The sequence below is a fragment of the Ursus maritimus genome, unplaced genomic scaffold (assembly GCF_017311325.1).
Source record: "Ursus maritimus isolate PB19 unplaced genomic scaffold, ASM1731132v1 scaffold_29, whole genome shotgun sequence".
NCBI lineage: Eukaryota > Metazoa > Chordata > Mammalia > Carnivora > Ursidae > Ursus > Ursus maritimus.
In genome coordinates, this window is record NW_024425452.1 from 31,679,783 (window position 1) to 31,704,724 (window position 24,942).

Sequence of the window (24,942 nt, forward strand, 5' to 3'; positions counted from 1 at the left end):
AAATTTCCAAAATGGAGATTTGTAAAAGGCAGCTAATTATTACAGGGAGAAAGTTAGATAGGATTATCAGGTTAGAAATCAATAACACATGGAAGATTGTCAAGCAATAGGACTAATAAAGATCATCGAAGGAATGTTACAAAGAGGGGGAAAAAATGAAACAAGAGTATCTGTGAATGGGACTGAGAAGGGGGTGGTCAAAACAGAAGGAAAATAAAGATTGGCTTCAGACAAAAAAGTAAGAAGTTTCGAAAAGAAAGGAGTGGTCAATGCATCAGAAACAATTAGTCAAATAAAGACTGAGTTATATTTATTGCATTTGTCAAGTAGACCACCACTGGTGACATTACGGGAAAAATTTGCGAAGTGGTGAACATGGAAGCCAAATTCCAGCCAGTAGAGGTATTAAAGTCTAGATAAAAATCCAGGATAAGAGGGGTGCCTGGGTGGCTCAATTGGTTAAGTGGCCAACTCTTGATTTTGGCTCTGGTTGTGATCTCAGGGCCATGAGATCAAGTCCCTTGTCGCTGCCGCCCGCCCCCGCACTGAGCAGGGAGTCTGCTTGAGATTCTCTCCCTGTCTCTCTCGGCCCCTCTCATCTCCCCTCTCAAATAAATAAATAAATCTTAAAAAAAAAAAAATCCAGGATAAGATAATTTGACTTCATAAACACACAAAAAAGTTCACAAAACACAATAAACAGAGTGAAAACAAGTACATATGGCAAAAACGTTAATATATTTAAAAAAACAATCAGCCAATTGGTAAGAATTTAAACACATCAATAGCAAAGTATACAAAGGCTATGAACAGACAGTTCTTTGTAGAGGCAATGCAAATTACCAGTAAACAGTGAAAAGGTTCTCAACCTAACTACAGGTGAGGGAAGTATAAATTAAATATTGATGAAAAATCTTTTTTAAGAAAACCCAGTAGATTGAAAACAGTTAAAAAGAAGAATGTTGCCTGGAGCTTTGATTGCATCAGAGTCCTCTGATACACTTGCTGGCAGAAGAATACTTTGCAGTGGAATCTTGAGAACATTAAATCTACAATATCTCTTGACATTTAAAATGTGTGTACTTTTTCTTGATCCAGCAGTCCCATTTTGGGATTCTATCCAATAGAAATCAAACAATACATATGGTATTATGATCAAGAATGTATATTCAGCTTTGTTCATGTGGAATGGTACAGGATACAATCTGCTAATTAATAGGTGGTTGAATGAATTATTATGTGTTCATACAATAGATTAGCTCAGACCAATAGAATTTTTTCAGTGATGGAAGTGTTCTAAGTGCACCATCCACTATGACAGACATCAGATATATTTGGATATTTTGAGCAATTGAAATGTGGCTAGTATGACTAAGGAGCTCCATTTTAAACTTTATTTAATTTTAATTAATAAAAATTTAAATAGCTACTTGTGGCTAGTTGTATTTGGGATGGCACAACTATAGTATATTAGTTGGTTTCAAAAAGTGAGTTACATCTACATATTTTTACTTAGAGAATGATCTAGTTTAAAAATATAGTTCCTAAAATGTGGTAATTTGATCTCATTTTGTTGTTTTTGTAAAACTCAAATGAAAATTCCCAACTGATACTTGTGTGTATTTATGAGATCTAAGACAAATGTAAAAAAAAATGAATTTAAACTTTTAACAACTTTGGCCTGTGAGTTTTGAGCAAAGGTGTCAAGTGTTACCTCGAGGCCACTGCACTTAATTACTAGTTTGAAACTTGCCAAACTCTTTCCTCTGTGTGTCAATTTGTGAGTTTCAAGATACTGACTTCCCCATCAGTCTGGAACCCGAAGTGAGAAAATGTACGAGAAGTTGTGATGTGGGCGAGACATAAAACTTGTTATCTTTCAGCCATTTAGACTGCCCATTTGTTTGCTGTGACAGTTACTAAAACTGTCTGATACATGTTAAATTATAGAGACTATATATGCTCAAAATTGGAAAAAGGCATAGCAATTTAAAATTGTTAAAAAATATATAAAAAGTGGCCAATAGAAGATTGAAATTAACAGAACTTACACAGCAAGGTAGGTAAGAGTATCATAAGCAAAAGTCCTCATTTTTTCACAGTGAAAAGACATGTATTCCAGGGCTTGTAAATCAACACATGAAGACAAAAATGAAATTATTTGGAATTTGGATACAGTAATCATCACAAGACTTAAACTCAGAAGTGTTTGAAAGAGGTCATCTATTAGAAGTGGGACAGGGTAGGGCAAGGATGAAATCTTGCTTTCTACTTACTACTTGCTTTTCTACAATACTCTGTATTGGTTTTGTAAATAGAAAGAATGTAGGCATGACCAGATATGTTTCTCCAGCCTCTCCTTCCTTCTCCAGTCCCTCTTGGATCTGTCCACGAGGTTCTCTACCTGTACACCCAAGTCCTGACCCCTGTCTTACTATCTAATGGAGGCAAAGAACACATGACCTGCGAGGGACTGGCCTGGCCTTAAAGCCATACCTCTGAACTTGCTCCCCAGGTCACCTTGCTATAATGACACCTGTACTCCAGTAACCTGGGGACATTTCCGGGCTGCCTGGGTCATCTGTAGATACCAGTATGTGTTTCCTGAATGACTAAGTGAGGTCCTAATCTGCAGGACCAGGGATCAGCCTTCTTCTCCAGTTTTGCCTAGGAGCCCTTACCCGACATACAGTTATCCTGCAATTAGTCTCAGGATCTCTGCTACTGTGCCTTTGTGTGGCTCCTCTTCCTCTGACTTGAGTCCCTCTCCCACCTCTCAGCCAAGGGCAGGGTATACAGCTGTGTACAGATTCATGGATGGCAGTCTTCCCGACGGACTCCTAGGTTTTGACTGACACCTGGCATTCCCGCCGTAGCACTCTTCATCTGAATGAATGCCATCTCAACCTAGCGCCGGGTAAATCCAGAATGAAGGTGAAGCCGGCGCATCTTTGGACACTGTACCAAGGTGCCTGGCAGGCTCCTATAGTTTTGTCAACTTTGCCTAGTCCTCATGTGTGGGTCTCTCTTGGTTCCAGATTGCTGTGACTGGCATGCATATATTATTACTAAGTACTGAGTTACATATGCCATCATAATGTATGAATTTTTTTGCATGTTTTTGTGTCAATTTTTAATCAGACGAGTACTACAAGAGAATGTCTTCTTAAAATAGAAGGAAGCAAAAAGGAAGAAAAAGCTAACACACTACATACAAGTCTCGTCTGCTTGGACTAAATCTCTTCTGTCTGTCTCACCTCTTCAAGTCAAATACAGTGATGAGTTTAAAGTGTATGCCTCTAAGTGGTTTGTCTAGAAGTCATTATAGTATTACTAAGTGTGCATGCATGAGTTTATAACGTGTTGATTTCTGTCTCCTCAGGAGCACTAATCATTTGATTTTTAATATTTGACTGCCTGGTAGATGAAAAGGAATATTTTATTCCCATGTTGAATTTTTTCCATCATTGAAAGTGACGATGAATTTTATTTAGTTAACAACCGGTTTATATCTTTGTTGTTTTTCTAGTGATATGTTTGTGGTTTTTTTTTCACTTTTAAAAACTCTTTATTTTAAAATTTTGATTAACTTTTGCTTGTCATATATAGGCAGATAGTTTTTCCAGGGTAAACTTCAACCTCTACTTTCATATATTTTTGATAATTCAAAGTGCATCCCTGTCAATCACCCTTTCTTTAAGAATTTTCCTTTCAAGTTTGGAAAGGCTTTTCTTAGTTTCAAGAATAGCTATGGTACATTAATTTTGAAACATAGTCAAGTTTATCTCAGTATTGTATAAAATAAAATAGGCATGTGTTAACGTGGTATTAAAATAAAATTCTCAAGTTCTCTGAAGTGGGATGGTGATCAAAAGAAGGTATTGATTAGAAAAGAAAAGAAAATTAAAATTCTCTCATGCATTAAATTTTAATAATATATGTAGCCCAACTTTTCTTTTATGCTCAAATGTACATTTATAAGGCAAAAAAAATTTGAAAAGAATACGAATAAACATCTGTCTCTTTAATCTGAGATCACCATGCAGCGGACTCTATAGAAGACTGAATAAAACAAAGATAATATGGTTTCATGTTTCGAATTACTTTTTGGCCAGATGCAGACCTTTCCATTTCACATTAAAGGATTCAGTGAGCTTATTACTCTCTCCTTCCTGGAGCTAGTGGCTTGTAGATCCCCTGCCCTGTAGGATTGTACCAGCACCACCGCCGGGCAGGAGCAGAGAGGCGAGCCCCGTGTCTGCAGGCAGGAGCCAGTCGCTTAGGGAAGAAAAGTCGCATTTCTTGCTGGGGATTGCCGGCAGTGGATTCTTCCAGAGGAAGTGCGTTTTTAGGCAGGAGTAGCAGAGAAGCAGTCTCAGGAAGGAAAGAGTGTGGGAGGTGTTTACTTGAATTGATCATTCTGAACTCTAATGAGGGACTCAGGCCTGAGGGAATCCGAGGAAATACATTTATTTACAAATTTTGAGCAGCTCTTCAGTATCTTTTTTTCCCTGATACATAGATTTCAAGAAATATTCTCCTGGAAGTCTCAATTTTAAAAACATTTCCTCTGGGAATACGAACAAGAGACAGGTATTGCGTCTCTACGTTGCTTCTTTCCTCCCTCCCTCTCTCCGCTCTTTCCCTCCTCGATGCAGTGTAATGTTATGAAGTCTCTCGCCTGTGTTAAATTCTTTTCTGCATCCACAATTAAGAGGAAAATAATTATGAAATAAAATAACTCCCTGTTAGCTTAATAGCAATCATCCACCTTTGCGGGCTTACCCCAAATCACCTTTCAGTTTCTGGGGTGAAATATTTACCAGGTGTTGTTAGGCGTGGCTTTTTAGCTGCATGTTTTTGTGGATTTGGAGACACTGCAAATTTCTTGTGCTCACTTGACCTTGATAAAAGACCGAGGGGATTACCTTCTAGGGCCAAGCGTGAATTCTGCTTTTACACTTGTACTTAGTCCTTTCTACCCGCATTACCGGTTTTCGGAGATTAGTTACCTTGTTTTGTAAAATTAACCCCTAGTATTAGATTAGGGAAGTTTTTTTTGTTTTGTTTTGTTTTGTTTTGTTTTGTTTTAAAGCAAGTTTATTTATTTTGCAAGACACATTACAATGTGTCTCTTATAATTTTCTTTCAGATTAAATTATCTCCATGTTTCAAAGAACCATATTTTTATCTGGCATGTTCTTGGCCTAATGATAGAAGAAATAAGTTTATTGCTTACATAACCATGTGAATCAGACATGGAAAATACATATTAAATTATCTAATTCATCCTTCTGCCAATTCTGGATTATTCCCTAAAGTCCATTGGTCTATTTTTTAGACTCGTTACATGATTCATTAATATTGTTTAACTGCATTCCTCATTTTCCTTACTTATGTGTGAACTGACACAGATAAAGTTTTCTAGTGAGTGTAGCCTTCATTAATATTTGCTGACTATATAAAGAAAATATTAATATTGCCTTGCATTTTTCTAGTTATTCTCCATGTATATACAAAATTTTTTAAAATCTGTACTGTCAGCCACATACTGTTATACCTATTATGAGATGAGAAAATTCGGTTCAGAAAAATTGTATCTTCACAATGATATAGCTAGAAACTTATTCAACGTGGAATACGTTCTATGTTTTTAAAATTCAAATTGACAACTGCCTGAAGGAAAAATATAAATTGAGAAAACAATTAAAAAGTAAAAGATAGTAAACCCTACTCTGATTAGGAATCCATTGGAAGCCATCCATGCGGAAGTTTAGAAGAATATAAAACTCATATCACTTTTTTGTTTATCGTTTTTACTCTTTTTGAGTTTTGACAAATGCATAGAATTATGTAACCACAACCCCATCAAAACATAGAACAGTTCCAGCATTCCTCATATTTTCCTCACGCTATGCCTTATCCTGTTCCTAACTGCTGGAAACCGCTGACCCGTCCTGTGTGGCTATACTTTTGTGCTTAATAGAACGTCATAAATGGAGCCAGACATATGTAGCTCTTTGAACCTGGCTTCTTTCACTGGGCATAATGCATTTGAAATTCATGCTTCTGTGGAATGTCCTTTTTATTGCTTTGCTTGTTCCTTTTTATTGCTAAGTAGGATTCCACTGTGTGTGTGGTCATCCATTTCCCAGTTGAGGGACAATTGCATTGTTCCCAGTTTTGGGTGATTACAAATCAGACTGGTATAATGTTCATGTACATGTTTTTATTTCAATTATGTAACTACCTAAGGGTGTGACTGCTGGGTTGGATGGTCAGTATATGTTCAGCATCATAAGAACCTGCCGAACTTATTTCCAAAGTGACTTTATTATTTTGCATTCCTACCAGCAATATGTAGAATTTCCAGTTGTTCTGAATCCTTCAGTTTTCTTTCTCTTTCTTTCTTTCTTTCTTTCTTTCTTTCTTTCTTTCTTTCTTTCTTTCTTTCTTCTTTGCTTGCTTTCCATCTGTCTGTCTTTCTGCCATTTTAATAGCTACATAGTGGTATCACGTTATGGTTTTAGTTTGCATTTCTTTAATGGATAATGATGTGAAGCACCTTTTTCCTGTACTTATTTGCCATCAGTATAACTTCTTTGGAGATGTGTCTTCCAAATGTTTTGCACATTTCATTTTATTGACTTATCGCAGTTTGTTTTCTTATTACTGAATTTGAGAGTACTTTGAGTTGTAGATACAAAACCAAAAACTTAGTCAGATGTGTGATTTGCAAATGGTTTCTCCCAGCTCGTGACTTGTTTTTCCATTCCTTAAGAATGTTTTGCAGAATAAGAGTTTTAATTTTTATGAAGTTAAATTTAGCACTTTTCAAAAATTTTACTGATCATGATTTTGGTGTCCTGTGCAACAACCCAGCCTAACTCAAGGCCACAAAAGACATTTCCTTCTAAAAGTTTTAAAGCTGTATGCTTTACGTGTAAAGCAAATTTACAAAATCCAAATTTGAGTGTATTTTTCTAAAAGGCAAGAAGTGTGAACTGTTGGTTGAAGGTTTTGCTTTTTTGTTTTGGTTTTGTTTTTGGTTTTTTGCATACGGTGGTTCAACATTTTCAGCATAATTTCTTGAAAAGACTATCTTTTCTTCACTTAATTGCCTTTGCACATTTCAAAACCAATTGGTGATATATTGTGTGGTTTTGGCACAGGCATGTGGCAAAATTATAGCCAAATAAGGGGGAGGTTACTGTGAGTTTTCAACAAAAGCTATTCTTCATTGATAGAAAGAATCAAATAAATTGGAACATTGTTATTACACTGGATGCTGTTTTCTTCACCTGGAATATCTGGAAACACACCAGTCAGAATTTATGAATATGTGGCAAGCTAGACAACTTCTATCAGTTCTAGAAGTTTATATAATTTGCTGAAGGTCAAGATTCTAGTTCAAATCTGTCTGATTACTTGAAGCTCTTAAACATTATGTTAAATTCGAAATGAATAGATTGTTTTCTTATTTTTCTATGCCTCATATTGGATCTTTATTTTTTTCTTACATTATGCTAAAGATTTTTCCTTGAAGAAGATTACCAGAAGTGGCAATGTAAAAATGTTTCAGGATTTTGGATACAAGTTGCCACTTTTTTTTCTAAATAAATTGTAGCAATTTACACTCTAATTTTAAGGTTTGGGTTTTCTCATAACATTACCAAACATGATTATTAATATATACTAAATGGCATATAGTTATTACATAAAACATAATCTATTATATTTTACAATGTACTCTGTAGAGTGAGTTTGAATTTTTATATGCATTCATTGCTTTTTCCTTTTCAGAAAAAAACTCACCTTTTCATTTCTGTCTATTGAACATTTTAAATAGGTTTTATTTATTTATTTGCCTGAGATTTACATCTATTAAAAACATGAACATTTGATCTCTCATATATCTATAAATACTTTTCTTAGTTTTTCACTTTTTTAAAAATTTTAAACATTTCATGGTCTATGTAACCACATACACTGTTGTTTCTCTTTCTACCATCTCATGCTCTTCAGAGGACTGCAGAATTAATGTTCATTTTTAAGCTTCTCTGTGGCTTATCTAGGACTTTGTTTTTGAGAGCTATTTTTTACCAATTATTATTGGAAGACATGAAGAATCTGAAATATTTTTATAACTCATCAATAGTTTACAAATTATTAATAAAGACAATAAATTTATACATATTTTTATCATATTTATATGATAGACTAGTTTTATGGCAACATATAAACTAGAATTGATCACCTTTGTATTTCTTCTTGACACATTGATAAAATTTTAATATTTTAATTTTAATATTTCTTTATTGCCTTTTACCAGACTATAAGCACCACGAGGTCAGGGCTTGCGTCTTTACTGTTTTCTGATATCAAACACAATTTTTGAATCTGAGTGGTACTCAAGATAAATGTGTTTACAGATACGGGTATATATATGGATGTGTGTGTGTGAATACACACCTATATGTGTATATACCTCCAGGCCTCTAGAAGTATGTAGGTATCTATATGTATGTATCCATACGCGCAAGCATATATGCGTGCATGTACACACTCTTATATTCTTTAGACTGGCTGATAAAAGGGGATGATGTAAAAAATGCACATGTTTTTAAAGGTTCTCTATGCAACATCATTCTGAGATATGCAGTTTGAGTCCACAATAAAAAAAGGAAAATGAATGAAAATACACTTCATGGGTTTTGCTATCTATCCTCTTCTTCCATCCCTCCAAAATGAAAAAGTGTATTCTTTCTTCCCCATGTCCCTGCCCAGCACCTTACACCTCTCCTGTAAGCTCATCTATACTGTCAGGGACTCAGGATGATGACCTAAAGACTAGCACTTGTTTTCCCTGCATCAGAGACAGATGCAGACCTTCCTGATATACGAGCCTCCAGGCATCAGTGTCTCTTTAGCACGACCACACTTAACTGGCTCTTTGAGGACATTTAGAATCCATTTTGGTGTCTGTTGTTACAGCATAGTTCCCTTAATTTCTGAGGTTCCCTGTTGAACTGTTTTGAAAGACAGCTGCAACCCTGTCATCCTCTCAGCCCATTACAGCTCCCTAGGTCTTTGCATTCGTGTGAGATCATTCTTGAAACGCCCACGCTTTTGCAATGGTGTTCCCTCATTTTGATTGTAGTTGTATTATCCCCCGTCAGAAAAGGATTTGGAAAGTCATATCATTGCAGTTACCTACGGAGCATCAGCACCGAGCTGCAGAAAGAGCTTTCTTGGTTTTAATTTCAGAGATATGTGGGGAAAAGGGACAGGCAACATGAGAGAGGCAGGAGATGGAAAAGATCACGACTTGTGGGGCTAACGCTGGCCGTTAATTGACTCTGTGGACTTAGGAAAGTGATTTGTCTTCCCTACATGACAAAGTTTTCTCAAACTCAAATAGGAATCATGGCATTAAATAAAATTTCTTATGGTCATCGCAGGTAACCAGTTTAGTTATCATGAAAGCTAAAGATTTACATAGCATTGATTGTTAACAAGGAGAGAATGATTTAAAATGTGGGTGTCCATTTTATTGGTGCTGCTAGCTCTAAAGTTTCAAATGAAAGTAGTGTGTTAGAAAACTGCTCAAAATCATGGGGACTTGTGTCATGTTAGTGGGTACGTCTACCGGCTCCGCTCTCACTGTGTTCTACCCCTTGGCCAAATAATATGGTTTCTGTACAACCTAATTGTAGACACTCTCTTCACTTCATTCCATGAGGACATCTGTTCTATGGGAGGTGAAGTAGAGGAGGCTGGCCTTAGAGCTTTCACAGTCAGGAAGTCATAAACGGGTACGTCATCTTACAGAGTAGAACGAGATGACAATGAGGACCAGGCTCATTAGAAGACAATGAAACAGGATTGCTCTCTCCCTCCCCAACTTCCTTTCCTGTTTTACTGAATTGAGTGCATCCATAATATGAATGGAAAGTGAATTTGCTATGCCCCTCTATCTTCTTTTTAATCACATATTTTTGTGGATAGGGAAAAAAATGGACTGGGAGGAAGAATGAGAAGTTTAAATCCACTCATGGCTTAATGTACCTGAAAAGATAGGATGTCTTCCCATGTGGAGAGGGTCTAAAAAGCTTTATCCAGATTTCTGTCTAGAAGGAGAATGTGTGTACGTAAAGAAGGACTCTGGAGAAGAAAATCTGGGCTTACACCTGAGGAAACTCTGAGACCTAGAAACATTGATTCATCAAGCAATGATCTTTAAATAACCACTGAGATCACAGAGGTGCCATAGAGTCCCAGGGCGATTGTCAGCATACTTTTGTCTCTTCAAGGAAATTCAAGTTGTCGTAAGTTGCTGTCAAAGTCACTTATACAGATGCGTATACATTGATATAGTATAGGTACACTGTGAATGTTATCAATCTAAATACTGTCTTTGGATTCAACAAAACAGTGCCAGTGCCCTGTAAACCCATGGGCATAGGACAGAGGTCCTTGTTAAAGGGAGAGTAGCCAGCACACCTTGAGACACATACACCAAGGCTGTCAGTTCATGACTTGTTGATCATAGCCGTGTCTGAAGCCAGAAGCCAGACAGCAATGGTCCAGAAAGCCTATCTTAGATTTTTGAGGTGTAGGGGTTTCCTCCATCGATGCAGTTTTGAAATTTACAAAACTTGCCTTGTTGCCTTTCTTTTTTCCTCCTCCCCTGCCTGTCTCCCAGGGCGAGGCTCTGCTGGGCCAGAGCCCCACACTCTTCTGATGCCCCAGTATCGGTGCTCTGCCAAGATTTTCAATGCCTCATTCCTCTTGTAGTAAAATTCTTATTATCAAATATTTGAGGTCATTTGGTATTTTTATTATCAAACCAAATATAGTGTACCATCCTGATGTGCTAGGCAATGAGCTAAAAGCTTACATTTCTTATCCCGCTTGATCCTCACAGCAACCCTTCCGGTGGGCCTGGCTTTCTCTCTGTAGATGGGGAAAGGAAGTGTTAGAGAGACTGGGTGCTTTGCCCAAGACAACAAAGGTAGAGGTGCACTGGCTGCATTCCAACTCAGGTCTGTATGAGTTCGTTAATCATTTCCTTTAAATATTATATTAATTGTTATTAGTTATAAGAACAACATCTGAATAAGTAAATATGAGAAGATATCTAAAAACAATTACAGATAGTATGTTGAGAAATATCCATCTCTGCTTATAATCATGAGGAGACATAGAACATAAACATTAGGCATAAAGGCTCTGAAGTCAGACTTCTGGTCTCGGTCTTGTCTACACTATTTTCTGGCTGCATAATCTTGGAAACATTAACTTCTTTGCTCTCTAATTCCTCTGAAAAATGGGAATCTACCTATCTATCTAATCTCACAAAGGTATTCTGAAGATTGAATTATTTAATGTAAATGAAGCAATAATAGTTTTTGGTCTAAACAAATGTTATGTTTTCTTAGAAGCGAATCAACACTACAAGGTACGTTGGAGTAGAATTCAATATAAGCTCTTGTAAGAATATAAGAATCCAATCAGTACTTTTCTGTGTCTCTTGTTTAGAGCCAGACACAAAGTAACACTGAGAAAACATTGTTAAATAAAATAATGAATGATTTTACACTGACTATGCAAAAAAAAGGAAAAAATATATAAAACACAATGATAAGAAATGTAGAAAACTAATAAATCCAAAGTAGTGCCAGTGTAAGTTATTATAGTTTTAAAATGCAATTTAGCAAAATATTTTCAAAAGTTACAAAAAATTCATATATTTCACACAATATTAAATTACTGAGATTTTTTGTAAAGGAAAGAAATATAAAAAAGGAAAAACTGAATGAAATAATGTGTTCATTTATATGTTATTTATAATAGAAACAAAATTTTTAAAAAATGAAGTCAGAATTTCTGGAAAAAAAAAACAACAGAATCATAGTATAATTTTCTAGAATATTGCTTGACCACTAGGCATAGTTTAAAACTGCAACTACTTAACACTGAGCATGGAAGGACATGTTTTTACAAATGTTGAGTCTACTGAGACATCATACCTTATAAAATTATAGCTCAACTTGAAATATTTGATTTAATTTGGATCTGCTAAAATGTACATTTTGAGATGCTGCATTTTTATGCATTTAGATACTGATTTCTCTGTTATCAAATCTTAATATTAAGCAGAATGTTAGATTCCATGGTAAATGATATTTTCCCCAAATTAACAATGGTTTTTCAACCAATGTCAGGGTCAAGGATAAAGAGGGGGGAGACAAAGAATCTCCAGCAGATTTCAAACATTTTGAGGAATTTTACATCAATTTTAGAGATCTATTTAGCTTATAAAATATTACACATTTTTGCATTCTTGGTTACATCATTTCTAAGAAATATTAACTGTCTTGAAGAACAAAATCTTCCCTTAAGGTTTAGGTGGAGTATTGATCGTCCCACTTTTTAAAGCCATGTTCCTTGGTATGAGGTCAGATTCTATTGTTTAGCTAAAACCTTTAAGAAAACAAGGGCTAATAAATCATTGGAAATATCTGGGGTGAAATTGGATTCTATTTCCAATAGTTCATTTACATTTCTTCTTTGATTCCACAGAATGTGTTTACAACCAGAATTCATTTTTCAAATTGTGTGAGGACACAATAGGGGCAAGTGCAGAAAGATCATTCAATTGTAGGTACACTCCTGTTGTTGAAGGACTATTATTTATCATGACTTTGGTAGACCATATGGTGGCTCAACATTCCAAAACACTGGCAAAAACATCTGATGGCTGCCAATTTTCTAAACCACCTTGTCATCATAATTTTAGTTTCTGATCATCAGCTCAAAGAATTTTAATGGGAAGAAATAAGAAATGGAAGCAGTGAGGTTTTCTCTTCTGCACTTGTTCTGGCTGTGCCATTGGAACATGTGCAAACATTCTCTTTCTAATGAAGTGTTAGTGATTGGAGTGGGGATTACACACTGTTTCCTATTGCTCTAAGATTACACAAAGGGTCCTTAAAACATGATCCAGGGATCAAATGGAAGCCACAGTGACTCCTGACATACTTCTCACAAGAATAGTTTGTATAATGAAATCAATAAAAATCATTATAATAAAAGCTTGTAAAAATTTTAAAAAATGTGACTTTTTAATTGGGGCTAAAAGAGGGATGATCTAATAAATTAATAGCTTCAACTGGTTATAAGTTTAGATAATAATCTCAGATCTTTGAACTAAAAAAATAAAATATAAAACAAATTATATTAAACATACCAATTCTTATTATGAATATAAACTTATAACCATTTTTCTTATAAATGTGAACATTTCACTCATTATCAATTGCTCAAATTGTTTAATTTTTCTCAAGTATTTTTGTCAAGTTCAGGGGTCAGCAAACTATAGACCATGGGCCAGATCTGGCCTACCACTTACTTTTGTAAAAAACGTTATATATCTTCAATGGTTGTTTTCATGCTACAACCTCAGAGCTGAGTAGTTGCAAGACCATATGCCTGCAAAGTTTCAAATATTTATTATCTGTCCCTTTACATAAAAAGTTTCCATTCCCTGATCTGGTTGTTAAGAATGCAACAACTTTCACACCCACATTTCTGTCTTGTCTGAAATAGCAGATTCTAATACTTGACTATGCTAGCTTAAGAAAAGGATAAATTTATTCTTTTTATTTTTGCCTAACATCAGAAAAAAACATGGTGGAAAATAATACCAGGGAAATTAGATAGATAGGTTAAAGCACTCTCTGGCTGAAATCAAAATATGTGGCCAAATCTTTCCTTGGGAAGGAAAATATCTGTATTTTTCCAGAATGAATGTTCTCCTACTTTCTTTTTCTTTACACTTCTTTTTATTTTAAAGTAATTATAGTAGCTCTTCTTGAGCTAGAAAATTAGAAGGGAGCCTTTAGCTTATGAATCAAAGAGAAGGAATCCATTCTCATGCCTGAAAAGTGTCCTGGGGATTCTCTGAAGAGTCTGAAACCTTGTCAGCAGAGGAAAAGGTCTCTTAAAATATTCAAGTCAAGTGAAACAAATTCCAGTTGCATCCAAGAAGGCATGCTAGATATCAAACTATTTGAAGGGGTAAAATCTTTAAAAATCAGAGGACTGATTTAATATTCCTTTTTCTCATACAATTTATTTGTTGCAATACAATTTATATACTGTAAAATTCACACTTTTAAAGTACACAATTCAATGATTTTTAGTATATTCATTATGTCATATAATCATCACTATCTAAAATTCTGGAGGATTATCACACACACACACACCCAAAATCTCATCTACCATAATCACCCTCCATTCCACCCTCCCCAGGCCCCTGACAACCAAGAGTATAATCTCTGTTTCTATGGATTTCCTTATTCTGGATATTTTCATGTAAGTGGAATCACACAATATATGACTTTTTGTGTCTATCTTATTTCACATCGCAAAATGTTTACAAAGTTCCTCCTTATTGTGGCATGTGTCAATACTTCATTCTTTTTATTGCTAAATTATATCCCATTGTATAATACATATAAACATATATATAATATATATATACCACATTGTGTTGTATACACACCACATTGTGTTATTCCATTCATTGTTTGGTAGGCATTAATATGTTTCTACTTTTTGACTAATGTGCGTGATGCTGCTATAAATATTCATGTAAAAGTTTTTGTGTGGGCATATAGTATCAGTTTTCTTGGGTACATACCTAGGAGTGACATTTCTGGGTCATATGTTAACTCTATGTTTAATTTCTTGAGGAACTGCTGAAGCATTGTCAAATTGGCTGTACTATTTTGCATTCCCACCAGCAATATAACCCATGTCAAAGCTTCTCAGCCACTTCTCCCTGAGTGAAGTCATGTTTCAGGCATATATGTGAGTGTGTCTGTGTCTGTGTGTGTGTGCCTGGTTGTGTGTGTGAGAGAGAGAGAGAGAGAAAGAGGAAGAGATAGAGATAAACAGAAAAAGTCTAAGAAAGAGAAACTTGGTGTTGGTTGGGGGAGATCTTCTAAAGATAGGTGTGAAGAATATTATATAGTGATGAGTTTTTACTATCCCTTTATCATCCAAAATTATTTTATCATTCTAGTGTTCATATGGTTCTGAATTTTCAATCTTAGTTGGTTGCCAATAATCCTTTTAAACTTTTGTTTTTTGAAAAATTTTTGGTTGAATTTTTAATTTAAAGGTAATACATGCACATGATTCTTTTTAAACAGTTTAAGCAATCCATAAAAGTTAAATATTTCTTGGACAAAGATGTTTTCACCATCTTCCCTCCTTAAAAGTCACTTCAAGAGAAGATGGACGATGAGAATAGGAATATGATTATATTTTACCAAAATGAAGATGTATCTGTAACTTCAAAACATTTATAGGAAGAAAAAAGGGATGGAAGAGTGACAACTGACTTAAAAATTATTGGGAGGATAGAAAAGTGACCTCTCCAGACATTAAAACTAAGAAATAAAAGATGTGTGTAAATGGAAAGGAATATATTTTATATCATCGTTAAATAAACATAATTATTTACCAATAGAATGTGGGTAGTTGAGCACTGACAAAGCTCAAAACTTGGATTGAACACTGACACCCTCATTTCCTAGGGCACATGGAGTTTCCCACAATCCTTGACTTTGATCACAGCAACCTCGCAAAGCATGGGTTTGCGAAGATATGTCAACGAAAGGAATGTAGATATGACATCAGAAAAAATATGGCTGCATTGAATACTGACACTGTGATCTAACTTGAGTTAATATTTTGCTCAGTGGCTGGAAGATGGTGAATATTGCTGGTCTCCTCAAGAGTGTATGTTGCAGCACCCTTGTGAGTTTCATGTAGTGCATGAAGATGCTTTGGCACGGTCTGTAAGGTGTGGGGTTAGATATAGTCATTTACGGCCATAGGTGTTTATGTAAACAAACAAATAATGAAACCAACCTAGCAAATAGAAAAGGAAATGATTTATTCTAGGAAAAATGAAACAAAACAACAACAACAAAACCTGAGTTGTCATCTAACACCTATTTATTCTCCATTATAAAATATGAAAAATGTAGAACCCACACTAGCTAGCCCTCAATTCCCCCCTTCCTCCCTCAGTTATTGTAATGATATCACTGCTTCACATCTTTTCAGTGGTTGCCTTTATAACTTTAAATAAGTTCATGCTTTTATTTACTCACCCTTCTGTTGCTCCTTTTATTTGGGACACTCTCTTCTATTCTGTGGTTGTCTAGTGAGCTATACATCTGAGTTTCTATTTCCTATCGAAACCTGGTTCCCCTCTTAATTAGTTCCATTGTTTCTTGGATTCTGTTTTTTCTAACTTCTTTGATTTATTTTTGATTCTTATTGGACAGTGCAAATTTACTGAACAATTTGGAGGAAGATCATGTTTATTCACACACACACACACACATAATCTGGATAAGGACACAAAATATATAATAGCTCACATTAATTTCACTTATTCTGCTGTGTGTTTTAGCAAATTATACATCATTTTGGAATATGCCTGAATTTTATCATATGTTATAATGCTGTTTTGATCTCCATTCAGTCTTGCTTAAATAAGGGTGCCTGGCTGGCTCAGTAGGAAGAGCATGTGACTCTTGATCCCGGGGTTGTGAGGTTAAGCCCCACATTGGGTGTAGCTATTACTTTAAAAAAAATAATCTTGCTTAAGTAATTAGAACCATTTTACTTATGAGAGGTTATCTTATTCTGAGTTGCTTCTTAAATAGATCTATCAAAAGAAAACAATTTCTATCTCTGAGAATGATAGCAATAGGCATACCTTATAATAACTATTAGTTTATCTACCGCAAAATAGAATAATTATATTCATGCATCCCATTGGAAATTGTTAAAATAGCTATTGTGGGAGGATGTTATGAGGTGAGAAGTTTAGAGCAAAGCTTAGGAAGTGCAACTGTCATTGTCAGAACTGAGGGTTACGGTAGTCTTTCTTACCCCTTCCCAGGTAAGCGGGATCTGTGAGGAAGAAAATAATGGACTTTTGCGGGATCTAAGATCTTAGCCTTTTGTAAACACTTGCCTAATTCTGCTCTTCTAAGGAAATGCCTCTTCTGTGCTGTAATGGTAAACTTTTCAGAAGGACTCTCTTTCCATTTTGTTATTTATGGAGTCTCTTACCAGTAATGCACATTTCCCTAAACTGGTCTCTAGGATTAGTTCCTCAAGTCAAGCCAGGGGACATTTATTGCTTCCTGAGAATTCATTTCTGATTAATTTAACAGTGAATGCTAACTGGGGAAAATAAACTGTAGGAGGCAAATGGATCCCCTCTGTTAGACTTAAAAAGTTGTAAGAGCCTTTATTGCCAGAGATAAATATTAAGGGCCCATGTCTTCTCTTCTAAACATTCCCTCTTCTTTCTCTTCCAATCTTTACTCCCTCTTTAATGAAGACATCCCCAAACCCTGATCCAAATGTGCTTTGCTCCAGTGTTTAAAAAGGTGACAGGGGGATATTAAGAAATGGCATCTCAGTGTGTTCTTTCCTGGTTACCACTGCCCAGGGGGAATTGGTGGTCTCATGAACCGAGCTGGAAATGCCACATGCTCAGCTCTGCACAAATAAACTGACAGCATGGGTACTCAAAACAAGTCATAAAAGGCTGTCTAGCTGTGGAAGAAAATGCTTAATTAGAGTAGAAGTTAGAGTCACGGTACACTGAGGGAGAAGCCAGGATATGCGGCGGCTGCAAGAACTTTAGCTGGTCCCACCTCCATTTATCTATGGAACTAGATTTAATCAATGACCAAGGTTGTGCAATGACCCTGTTAAATGTCAGCCATCTCTATGTGAGAAAATGACATACTTTTTTATGCTGAAGTTATAACCTGCATATTCAACTTCCGATGATAATAGAATATTTTTATTAACATTATAATATGTATATGAAAATCTAGACATCTCTCTTGAATTTTTTTGACTATTGCCATTTTAGAAGTGGGCAGTTGGAGGAGAATGATTGTCTAAACTAACATCAGCGCCCTAAGAAATTGAACTGTTTTCTTCAGCTGTCTGTTCACAAATAAAGATAGGGACCCTAAGTTAGTAAGTGTACAGGTGAGTTGTATGTATGTTCAAGGTGGTGAGAGCAGTAGATACCAGAATGGCAAGAGGGGATAGATATTTCAAACCCATTCTTTTCTTCCTACTTTCTTTTACTGCCCTTTAGAATCTACCATCAACGAACTCTATTAGTACAATTAAAGAAACCCCCGAATGTTGCCCATATCCCTCAGAAGTGTTAGTGCGGCAGAAAAGAAGAGCATAACGTTTCCATTGGAAATATTTTAGAGCTTTTATTTAGGAAGATGAACCACTGACTCTAATTAATCATGTATTAAATATCGTACAATTTTTAGTCTTGTTTTAAGAGATTTAGCCTACGGTCAATTCCTTCATGTGCAATTTGAAAACAAGTGATACTGGGGCTCACCAGGAGTGTGATGTTTAGAAGGTATTATTCATCTGTGGTGTAGTTGAGCTCAATTTAATAAACACTGAAGTCTTCCCATGAACTGGAATGTATTAGTTTTTAATAATAAAAATGACTAATAGAATATAACTCCAGATAGGAGCCAAACGTGCATGAATAAAATGCAGAACCAAAAAACATTTTTATTATTAACAAAGCCCAAATTAACAAGCATTTATTGATTCTCTTAATGATTATCTTGAGGACCTATTAATCGTAAGAACGTATATAGAAGAATATAAACACATGGGTTGAAATAAGAAACTTATGCTTTATTTATGTAAGAACATAGCTTATTAAGCAAATCACAGAAAACCTAACTACCCTGACATCATAATAGTAGCTCAAGGAATAAGAGCAAACACAATTGGTGTATGGGCAGGTATGACTTAAAATGCAGCCATAATATGACTTTCTGTGGGCCTTTGCTATTTGAGCAATTTCTTCCAGCATGACAGCTTTTCTCAGTTGGCCACCGCTATTCGAATAGATGCATACCAGCTTTACGTGTCATTGTGTAGGCATTTATAGCAATGTTGTAAAGAAATTACTTACAGGGGCGCCTGAGTGGCTTTGTTGGTTGGGCATGTGCCTTTGGCTCAGGTCATGATTCTGGAGTCCTGGGATTGAGCCCTGCATCGGGCTCTCTGCCTAGCGGAGAGTCTGCTTCTCCCTCTGCCCCTCACCCTGGTCTTGTGCTCTCTCTCTCACTCTCTCTCTCTCTCAAATAAATAAAATCTTAAAAAAAAAAACAACCCAGAAATTACTTGCAAACACACACACATATAGCATGTATATACAAAATTACAAAAGTTTTAGAGAATGGGCTGTGGAGTCATTCTTCTGTGTGAGCTCAGGAAGGTTAAATAATATTTATTTATTCTAAGTTTACTCATGTGTAAAATAGAACCTATTGTAATTTAGCCTATAGCTAATATAATGTAGTTGGCATAATTATGCTTAACATATTTTAGATGACCTCTTCTGATCTATTAAACTATTTTCTAGTCATTCTCTCCATTTCTTTTCTATTCGATTCTTTAATATAATTTATACTTGTATATATTTTAAGGTATGTAATTACATCTTTGGCAGAAGCATTGGCTTCACAAGGAGAGTAATGAAAAACCTATTAAGTAGTACTATGTTTATTTTTTAAATCTAGAAATTTTATTTAATCAATATCAGATTCATATGATTTATTCAAAGTGCACTTAAAATAACTTATTCCTTTTTAGTGTTTATTTCAAAACATATTTATGAATGGAATATCAAAAATAAAGCACTCTCAAATTCATTGTCAGAATGAGGCTGCTAAAAATACTCCATTTTTTAATCTTCTCTCCCTTAAGTTAACTTGAAATTTATATTCTATCATCAGGTATAGAGTGTAGGTTACCAAAACAAATATTTTATATATACTATTCTTTAACCTCTTTTCTGTGAATACATCTTATCAATAATTTAATATATAAATATAATGCTATAATTCAGGACTTTTTTCAGCTCTTTCTTAGCAGTATTTGCCTCCTAGTTACTAGATTGCTTAATGTCATATTGTGTTGTATTGTATATGGTTGTAATTTTGACTAAATAATTGGCCAAAGGATAACTCAGCTTATTTTACTCTGCTAACAACTGCTCTCATTAGCTTCCTCATGGAATCATCTTCTTGAACCCCCATTGTATTATTCATGGAAGCACTGTGTTTCTAAAAGCATAACCTTGAAGACTCATAGTTGTGTTGTGAGCCCTCCTACTTATTTTCTCATTCAGTGAATTTGCATGTTCTTCAGTTGTTCTTCTCCAATGCCATTTGAATCAATTTTGTACTCCCACCTTCCAGTGTTCATTACTTGTACTTAGAAAAACTCCCAAGTTTCTCTTAGTACCAGACTCTCAGTTTTGATCCAGTTTATACACTGCTGCTAGAGTAATTTTCCACCTGTGAAATGAAACCAAGCCAAAGGAAACCTAAACTAAAAAATAAAGAAACAAACCAACAAAGCTTTCAATTTAAAAGTCTTCCAATTGGCAATCAAAAATCAGCTTCTTAGATCGATGGTCAATATTTTCATTCTCTAGTTCAAATCTTTCCAATGTTAGGTCATGTGATTTCCATGTATGCCGCATGCCAGAAATACCTACAATGGCAGAGATTGTTGGTTACCTACTAAACAGACCTTGCTCCTTGCTGAAAGACCCCCAATTTTCTTCAGGAATCATCTTGCACAGTTCCAGGGGATGAATCATGGCGGATTCCTTTTCCTTATGCCAGAGGTTAGTCTGAGGTGGTTATGTGACTTAGCTCTGGCCAGTTAAATATACAGGAATTCTGCTGTGGAACATTTTGGGAAGATGTTTCTCCTATAAAAGAGAGACATATAAGCAACAGTTCCCCCACTGCCTTCCTTTTTTGCTTTTTTGTGGAATGAGAAACTGATGGCTGAAATTATACCAGCCATCTTGTGACCATGAGATAATAAAGGAAGCAAAAGTTGATAAGCTGAAGAAAGTGGAATAAGAAGGATGGGGAAAAAATGAATACTGAAAGATACTAGCACTGTTAAATCAACCCTGGAATCTTTTGCCTGCAGACTTTTTAATATCTTAGCAGATAAAACTGTTTCTTTAACCTGCATAACACTTTCTATTTTCATTCAAGAATTCAATGCCTGCTATGCACCATGTCTTTACATATATGGGTTCATGTACTTAGAACTTTGACTTTTCCCTACTCTCATCAAATCTAGCAATCCTTCAATTTCAGTTTATGTGTTTTCTCCTTTATGAAATCTACTCTGATTCCTTAATTTAAATGCTGACTCTATCTCCTTTAGAGCAAAATTATGTTCTATTTCCTTCTTTCAATTTATTCTGTGTTACTGAATCTCAATAACTAAATGTAGATCTTATTTCCTGCTGCGTAGCATCCTCAAAGAATAATTTCCGTATAATAGACACTCACTAAATACATTCTATTCTGAGTCATCAGTAATGTTCCATGAAGTCCCATTAGTCTGTGAAAGATATGATCTCCGATCAACTTCGGTTCTCAGTCTGGCTACTAGGTAGACATGTGGCAAGAGCAGGGTTTAAGATTCCATTTGGTACAAATCTTTTAATTTTCCAAAGGCAAATCCTTTAATCCTTGGTACAAAGTGATAAATTCTTTTAAGATAGCATTGTTACCTTTCCTTAGACTAAGAGGATAAAAATTCATAAGATAGGTGAATAATTTTAATTTTTAATATAATTTAATTTTTAATTCTTAATAATTTCTTAAGATAGGACAAGATGTGTACAGATGTACTATACATGCACCCTTCCGTGGGTATACATGAGAGTTAAGTGTATATGTATGTTTTCTGTGTCTATCTGAAAGTGATTTGTCTAGGACACACTTTCCCTAATTGAAGTCATTTTCTTACAAATAAGGTCCATAGTAGCCAGTCACAACTTAAGCTTACTATGTCTTCCTTATACTTGTGAGCACAGATATGAAAAGATACAAGTGCTACTTAAAAAGACACTTGTTTATCTACACGGATTTCTTTTCTTTCTAAAAACAAAACAACAACATCCAACTATGAGAAGTCCTAGAATGAATCAAAACAAATATGTGTAGTAACAGGCATTATCAGCAGGTATTTTTAATAAACTTTTGCATCGTTAGAGTAATCAAAACTAAGCATGCTGAGGAATTTGAGTCTTGGAAAAGACTTGGGCTAAGTGTGCAGCTAGAAGAGTAGGGAGCTGAGATACGCATCTGACCATAATCTTAAAATATTTTTAAAATATTTTGTTTGGTAAAAAATACATCCTTAAGAGTGCAGATGAGATTCATGCTCAGAAATATTGGGTTAAGTGATAGAATTTTCCAAAAGTGTGTGTGAGGACAAACTAATAGCTAAGTGGGTCTGCATGACTGCTGGGGCTGTGTGCCATGTCTGAGTGCATCTGTTGTACCTGCCTGGATGTATGAAGGGGCTCATGTTATACGACTAATCATCTATGGGTATGGGCTGTCTGATGAAACCATTCCATCTACGGGGTGCCTGGGTGGCGCAGTCGTTAAGCATCTGCCTTCAGCTCAGGGCCCAGCGTTCTGGGATCGAGCCCCGCATCAGGCTCCTCCACTGGGAGCCTGCTTCTTCCTCTCCCACTCCTCCTGCTTGTGTTCCCTCTCTCGCTGGCTCTCTCTCTCTGTCAAATAAATATATAAAAAATCTAAAAAAAAAAATCGAAACCATTCCATCTGCAAGGATTCATTATGTAGTTTATAATTTCATTCTCAAAAGAAAAAAAAAAGGAAGAAAGCAAGCTCCTTATTCAAGTCAATAGAATCTCCATATCTCAGTTCCAGGCCACTTTCACTAACTGACTATCCAACCACTGGGAAGGAGTGAACAGCTGGATTAGCATGAAAAGTGCTGATACAGGAATCCAGCGGTAACCATATGAACAGCACTGCTCCAACTCACCATCGCAGGTAGATGAAGAGTGTGCTTCCTGCCACAGAGGGCAAATATGAATTGCTGACTTGACGTCAGAGATTAAGGCATTCACCTTTGTTCAAGTATTGACTGTTTTAGCATTTTTAGGAAAAGAAGCAGAAGAAAATAGTTCGAAATAGTTGGTAGGGGTAATGGAATGTGACATCAACAGAACAGACAAATAAGAAGGCAGGCAAGAGTGGATTGAGCTTCCGACGACGTTCTAGGTGAGGATGCCTAGGCAAAGGATGGAACGCTTACATTTTCACACCAACTTACAGAGTTTGCTTCATACCAGATTAAACATCTGTTGGGTCTCATTAACTCTGCTAGTAACAAAAATTGGCCAATCAGAAAAATCTTGATTTGATGAGGAGGCGACAGGAATCTTCTAGTCATCGTCTTTGTTTCTTTTCCGATTCTTTAGTATAATTTTCCAAGGGCTCCTGACTTCAAGAAGGTAAATTCCAAAGGTAACTCTGTGACCTCATCTGAGAAGTGTCACATCTAAATCCTAATAAGATTACAGCAAGGATCTAGCCTTAGTGGGAAACAGATGAAGCAAGCAACAGAAACAGCTTTAAAATAAAATCAGTTTATAAATTTGAAATAGTACCAGAAGCTTTTCACAAAAAGGGGACAATTTCAATTTTAATGTCAATTGGTAATGATGTAACCTCTCATGTTTAGACAATAAGTCTTTGGTGATGAATTGATGAGTTTATATAGCGAGTTTATACTTATTTCTTTTATCCATTTTTAATATAAGAGTTTAAGGCTTACTCGAGATTTGGTGCTGAAAACGTGAGCCAGTATTTCAGATGAAAGCTATTATCTTTGAAGGTAAAATGAATTAACCAACATCACTTAAGTGTTTTAATGTTTTACTCATTCAGTGGTTAGCCCTAGGAGAAAAGCCCACTGAATTCATATTTCTCAAGAGGATGTTTATGTATATGTTGGTTTAACATATGTATAAATGAGATTCCATGAATTTGCATAAATATTGTCATTACTTTATAAAATCTACAAAGACAGACATAATGTTTCTCCCTTTTCCTATAGTTTCAGTACCACAGCTTTATGATGAATTGACTTGTCATTTCAAATTGACCTCTATATAATCATCAGTTACAAAGGTTTTAAAAGGTTTTCTTTTGTAAAAAAAAAAAAAAAAATCATTACAGAATTATTGTTTTGTTTTTAGTTCAGAAATGTGGGAGAAAATTTAGATTTTATATTTAAAAATATAATCTACATCACTTTGACTCAAACTAAATGGGAAAGTGAAATATGGAAGAATATTAAAGATTTAGAAGAGGAGAAGATTCAAAACAGCATGACATGATTAATACTTAGTCGAATACATTTATTAACATGCACTTTCTAAAAATAATGACATTTTATAGTACTTTTAGGTTGGCATTACTATAATTTTTTTGTTTGCATAATTCAATGAATAGCCTCTAATATCAAAATGTGTGAATCTGTCATGATGATTTCTTTTGTTTTATTTTTAGATTCTCTTAATGTCCAACTTTGAATCATTCTCTTTTTTCCTCATCCACCTGTTGGATATGTTGATTGATATATGAGCTATTGAGTAGGTGGTTGGGTATATGAATATGAAATTTGGAATAAAGTCTCAATTGGAACTATATATATTTCAGAGTCATCCACAAAAGATTATTTTTGAAGCCATAAGACTATATGAAATCAGTAAGGAACTGAGGGGTGATAGAGCACCAAGACCTGGGCCCGCAGCGTTATGAAATCCGAGGTCTGGGATAAGAGGAGGAGCAGGCACAGGAGACGGAGAAGGAGTGAACAGTGAGAAAGGACGTAGAGGACATGGTGTCCTGGGAGTTCAGATGTAGAGAACAATCAACTTTGTCAAAGTGCTGACAGATCAGCAATGTGCTGTAG

At 35.4% G+C, this 24,942-nt stretch overlaps 1 long non-coding RNA gene across 1 annotated transcript in view; it reads left to right on the top strand.

Annotated features, from left to right (window-relative positions):
* LOC121105723 overlaps nt 1–24,942 on the top strand; it is a 340,480-nt gene that overhangs the window by 93,856 nt on the left and 221,682 nt on the right. The gene's annotated exons all lie outside the window — the stretch shown is intronic.